This window comes from Haematobia irritans, chromosome 3 (assembly GCF_050003625.1).
Source record: "Haematobia irritans isolate KBUSLIRL chromosome 3, ASM5000362v1, whole genome shotgun sequence".
NCBI classification, from domain to species: domain Eukaryota; kingdom Metazoa; phylum Arthropoda; class Insecta; order Diptera; family Muscidae; genus Haematobia; species Haematobia irritans.
In genome coordinates this window covers 187353278-187359900 of record NC_134399.1, presented here as the reverse complement: position 1 = coordinate 187359900, position 6623 = coordinate 187353278, and positions in this window count along the sequence as shown.

The following is a 6623-nucleotide window of genomic DNA, read 5'->3' as shown; positions in this document are numbered from 1 at the left end:
TTGATGGAAGGAATTAAAGGATAAATTGTAATAGGAGTTGGTTAGTTAATGGGTTAGAGAAAATACCATAAAAATATAGTTTTGGGGTGTGTGTTTTTTTATAATTAAGTTGAGGGACATGAGTTAAGTAGTTAGCTTATTATTTGTGGTGTTGCAGGTGAAAAATTAAAAAAAGTGAGCTTAAGAGGATTATTACGAAATTGAAGTAAGAATTAATATCTCCTCAGGTCATGTTGATAAAACATTCTTAGAGGATCTTGGTACAGTTTTTTCTCATAAGAATGAATGTATCTCAATTCTTATTTAACCCTTTCAATAGCGAAATAAATGTTAAAAACATTAATTTTTCATCTTGTTTTACTTGTACTAATAGCATTTAGGAAAATATTATAATTTTGAGGGCTTAACTCACATAGTTAAAAAGCTATATGAGTTGATTCTTGAATCTGTTGAAATGTGAGAAAAAAATACAAAAAAGGATCTGAAAAAATATCAGCTCTACTTTTTTTATTAAATCGGTTCAGATTTAGATGTGGCTCCTATATTTTTGCTAAAAGACTACAACTGCAAAATAAGATTATAAATCAGCAAACCTGGAACTAAGAATTGAAGTTGATATTGTTAGCAGGTAATGTTTAACAAATTTAACTTTTTTAATTGATCAAAATTAAATTCGAATTATTCAGTTTACTTTCAGAAAAACTAATTTAGCTTACAGGCTGCTGATTTATTGGTAATCTAGGCGCATCTACATATTAGAAGGAACATTCTGATTATGATTTTGTCATCCTTTAGTTGTTATTGATAGTAATTGTATGTGTAAGTTATGTTACAACAAAACACACAAATGAGAAGAACCAAATTTATTTGTCTACTGCATAATTCAACAAGTATATACAGCAGTAAGTTCGGCCGGGCCGAATCTTAAATACCCACCACCATGAACCAAATATTAGGATTTCCTTTGAAATTTCAGGAGAGCTTGAGGACTTGAGGACACTTCCCGAAGATACATTTAAAGATTTCACCTATGAGGACTATATCAGATTCTGGATTTATAAGAACCATTTTTGTTTGAGTTTTAGAGGAATCATTAACATCTCTTGTAAGTGTGCAAGAAAATTATAAAATAACGTCTTGATTTGAAATTTTAAATCTGTAGATTTTCACCCGAAAAATAAAATCTGGAAATTTTACATTGAGTTTCAAGCAATTTTCATGATCAGTGCGCCTTCTATACTCACAAGAAGTGAAATTGGTCTATATGGAGGCATTACCAAATGGACCGATAAAAACTTAATCCGATACACGTTTTTGTGAGCCTTAAATACGAGAATATTTACAATTTCAGGCAAATCGGATAAAAACTACGGTTTCTAGAAACCTAGTGAGTTAAATCGGGAAATCGTTGTAATGGGGGCTATACTAAAATACCGACCGATACTAACCGTTTTCGGCACACCTCTTTATGGCCCAAATGTACCTCTAGATTTCCAATTTCAGGCAAATTGGATAAAAACTACGGTTTCTATAAGCCCAAGAAGTAAAATCGGGAGGTCGGTTTATATGGGGGCTATACCAAAACATGGACCGACACTCACCATTTTTGGCACACCTCTTCAAGGTCCCAAAATATCTCTAGATTTTCAATTTCGCGCAAATTGGATGAAAACTACGGTTTCTATAAGCGAAAGACCCCAAATCGGGAGGTCGGTTTATATGGGGGCTATACCCAACCATGGACCGACACTCACCATTTTTGGCACACCTCTTCAAGGTCCCAAAATATCTCTAGATTTTCAATTTCGCGCAAATTGGATGAAAACTACGGTTTCTATAAGCGAAAGACCCCAAATCGGGAGGTCGGTTTATATGGGGGCTATACCAAAACATGGACCGACACTCACCATTTTTGGCACACCTCTTCAAGGTCCCAAAATATCTCTAGATTTTCAATTTCGCGCAAATTGGATGAAAACTACGGTTTCTATAAGCGAAAGACCCCAAATCGGGAGGTCGGTTTATATGGGGGCTATACCAAAACATGGCCCGATATAGCCCATCTTCGAACTTGACCTGCGCGCAGACAAAAGACGATTCTGTGCCAAATTTCAGGACGATAGCTCCATTATTGAATGCTGTAGCGTGATTACAACAGACAGGCAGACAGACAGACAGACAGACAGACAGACAGACGGACAGACGGACATGCTTATATCGTCTTAGAATTTCTCCCTGATCAAGAATATATATACTTTATATAGTCGGAAATCGATATTTCGATGCGTTACAAACGGAATGACAAACTTATTATACCCCGTCACCATTCTATGGTGGTGGGTATAAAAATATTGGAAACATTTAAATCTGAAGCAATTTTAAGGAAACTTCGCAAAAGTTTATTTATGATTTTTCGCTCGATATATGTGTATTCGAAGTTTAGGAAAATTAGAATCATTTTTACAACTTTTCGACTAAGCAGTGGCGATTTAACAAGGAAAATTTTGGTATTTTTACCTTTTTTTGTCGAAATCAGAAAAACATATATATGGGAGCTATATCTAAATTTGAACCGATTTCAATCAAATTTAGCACACATGACTACACTGAAAAAAAAAGCATACCCGGTTCCACAGATTTTGTCTTTACTTTAAAAAATTTGGTATTGATTCCGAGCCAAAGAAGCGGAGAATACAAGTAAGGATACTTTTAAGACACAATTCTCTTTTAAAATCGGGTTTTGTGTACTTGCTTCTAGGAAGCAAATTTTAATTTTTCGCTTTTCAGCTTTCTTCATATGCTATCCAAGTCCTTTAAAAACAAGTTAACAAATTAAGACTCGACTTCTAGTAGAAATTATGCTGTGTTTCAAGTAAAAAACGTCTTTAAAATAAAGTGTTGAAAAAGTGTTGTCCTATATTTGAACGATTTTTTGCTTTGTAGTCAAGATGCAAAAAGACAACAAATTTAAAGATAATTTCATTAAATTTAAAGATTTTTTCAAAATTATTAAAGTCAAGTTGACCTTAGCCCAAACATTTTTTCTTTCATGTTATGATATCCATTTTTAAATCAAATCACTTAATTATAAGGACAATACGACTTCATTGAAAAGTTTATCGAACTTTGGTCAAGGAAAAAAACTTTATACTAGAGAAATGCGTCTTCTATGCTAAGCAAAATTTGCATTCGTATTTTAAAGACATGAAATCTTTGACCTCACGACAATATTTTTTTCAGTGTATATTACTAATTGTACTCCTAGTGCAAAATTTCAACCAAATTGGGCCAAAACTCTGGCTTTTGGGGCCATATAAGTCCATATCGGGCGAAAGATATATATGGGAGCTATATCTAAATCTGAATCGATTTCAACCAAAGTTGGCACGCATAGCTACAATGCTAAATTTACTCCCTGTGCAAAATTTCAACCAAATTTGGTCAAAACTCTGGCTTGTAGGACCATATTAGTCCATATCGGGCGAAAGATATATATGGGAGCTATATCTAAATCTGAACCGATTTCAATCAAATTTTGCACACTTGACTATACGACTAAGTGTTATGTTTGTACAACATTTCAAGCAAATCGTTATAAAACTCTGGCTGCTGGTTCCATATTAGTACATATCGGGCGAAAGATATATATGGGAGCTATATCTAAATCTGAACCGATTTCTTCCAAAATCAATAGGGTTCTATTCTGACCCAAATTAGGAACATGTGCCAAATTTGAAGGCGATTGGACTTAAACTGCGACCTAGACTTTGATCACAAAAATGTGTTCACAGACAAACGGACGGACGGACAGACGGACATGGTTATATCGACTCAGGGACCAACCCTGAGCATTATTGCCAAAGACACTATGTGTCTATCTCGTCTCCTTCTGGGTGTTACAAACATATGCACTAACTTATAATACCCTGTTCCACAGTGTGGCGCAGGGTATAAAAATTTGTGTGTATATACCGATCCCTCGATATGACTTCTTGAAGCCATGGAAGTCACTCTATTCCACCCAATGTCTCTAAAATTTCCAAAAGTGTAAGTAGACAAAAAGAATCAACAGGAGCTAATAAATTTTTTTTTTAACTATTTTTTTTCTTTAAACTGGGCTGCATTTTCATCTCTTTTGTAGTAGACCTCCCTTTGCCACCAACAAATAAAAGAGAAAAAATGAATCATGGAAATGAATGACATATTAAATGTGGAAAAGCTAAAATGAATTTGTTGAAAACTGAATGACTCTAAGACCAAAAGCCATAGTCAAACAACTTCCTCGTCGACTATGTCAACGTTACACAACGACACTAAAGACAAAAGAAGCTTTGAATACGACAAAAAAACGAATAAGGACATAAGGCAAAAAGACGAGAAAGTTAAACCCCTAACTGTGCTATGGAAAATAAGTGGTATTTGCAGATGTCATCTAACGTAAGTGTATTTCCATCTCATCACATGTCATCATGCGGCAGCAGTTGTTTGCCTTAAGTCTTCTACGAAACTAAAGGAAGTCTCCTGATGTTTGATGGCTATGTGACATGTGACACAAGGACTACGACAACGACAACGACGACGATATGTTTTCATTGTCAGCATAGATGTCACAATATATATTGTCGCTGTTGTTGTTCTTACAATACTACTTTTCTATTGGTTTATTTTTTTTTCTTTAGTTTAGTTTTTCGTCGTACGAATGCTGGGCAAAAATCATTCGTTTTTTTGTAATCTTAGATATAAAAACTATTCGAGGAAACTTACTAGTAGAAAAAGATGAGCAAGAAATGATAGGCTCATAAGGAAATGAACCTACATGAGTTCAATTTTATACTACACTCAGAAAAAAAATTATCCAATTGATAATGTGGTACAAAAAGTGTCATCCTTAGTTGAAGTTAACATACTAATTTAAAAACAAGTATATACGGCCGTAAGTTCGGCCAGGCCGAATCTTATGTACCCTCCACCATGGATTGCGTAGGAACTTCTACTAAAGGCTGTCATCCACAATCGAATTACTTGGGTTGCGATAACACTTGCCGATGGCAAGGTATCGTAAAACTTTTTAACACTGTCTTCTAAATTGTAAGTTAGCCCATACGGGGTATATATTAAACAAAAAAAGGCCGATTAAATACGTATATAATCTAGTTTGACAAAATTTTCTATAGAAATAAAATTTTGACAAAATTTTCTATAGAAATGAAACCTTGACAAAATTTTCTATAGAAATAAAATGTTGACAAAATTTTCTATGGAAGTAAAATGTTGACAAAATTTTCTATAGCAATACAATTTTGACAAAAATTTCTATAGAAATAAAATGTTGACAAAATTTTGTATAGAAATGAAATTTTGACAAAATTTTGTATAGAAATAAAATGTTGGCAAAATTTTCTACAGAAATAAATTTTTTACAAAATTTTCTATAGAAATAAAATTTTGACAAACATTTCTATAGAAATAAACTTTTGATAAAACTTTCTATAAAAATGAAATTTTAACAAAACTTTCTATAGTAATAAAATTTGACAAAATTTTCTATGGAAATAAAGTTTTGGTAGATTACAAAATTTTCTATAGAAATAAAATTTTGACAAAATTTTCTATAGAAATAAAATTTTGACAAAATTTTCTATGGAAATAAAATTTTGACAAACATTTGTATAGAAATAAACTTTTGACAAAACTTTCTATAGAAATGAAATTTTGACAAAACTTTCTATAGTAATAAAATTTGACAAAATTTTCTATGGAAATAAAGTTTTGGTAGATTGTTTTTGGCGATATGGACCAATTTTTACATGGCTGTTAGAGGCCATATATTGACAAAATGTACCAAATTTCAACCGTATCGGATGACTTTTGCTCCTCCAAGAGGTTCCGGACGTCAAATCTGGGGACGGTTTATATGGGAACTATATATAATTACGGACCGATATGGACCAATTTTTGCATGGTTGTTAGAGACCATATACTAACACCATGTACCAAATTTCAACTGGATCGGATGAATTTTGCTCTTCCAAGAGGCTCCGGAGGTCAAATCTGGGGATCGGTTTATATGGGGCTATATATAATTATGGACCGATATGGACCAATTTTTGCATGGTTATTAGAGGCCGTAAACTAACATCAGGTACCAAATTTCAACCGGATCGGATGAATTTTGCCCCTCCAAGAGGCTCCGGAGGTCAAATCTGGGGATCGGTTTATATGGGGGCTATATATAATTATGGACCGATATGGACCAATTTTTGCATGGTTGTTAAAAACCGTATACTAAGACCACGTACTAAATTTCAACCGGATCGGATGAATTTTGCTCCTCCAAGAGGCTCCGGTGGTCAAATCTGGGGATCGGTTTATATGGGGGCTATATATATTTATGGACCGATATGGACCAATTTTTGCATGGTTGTTAGAGGCCGTATACTAACATCAGGTACCAAATTTCAACCGGATCGGATGAATTTTGCTGCTCCGGGAGGCTCCCCAAGCCAAATTTGGGGATCGGTTTATATGGGGGCTATACGTAAACGTGGTCCGATATGGCCCATTTTCAATACCATCCGACCTACATCAATAACAACTACTAGTGCCAAGTTTCAAGTCGATAG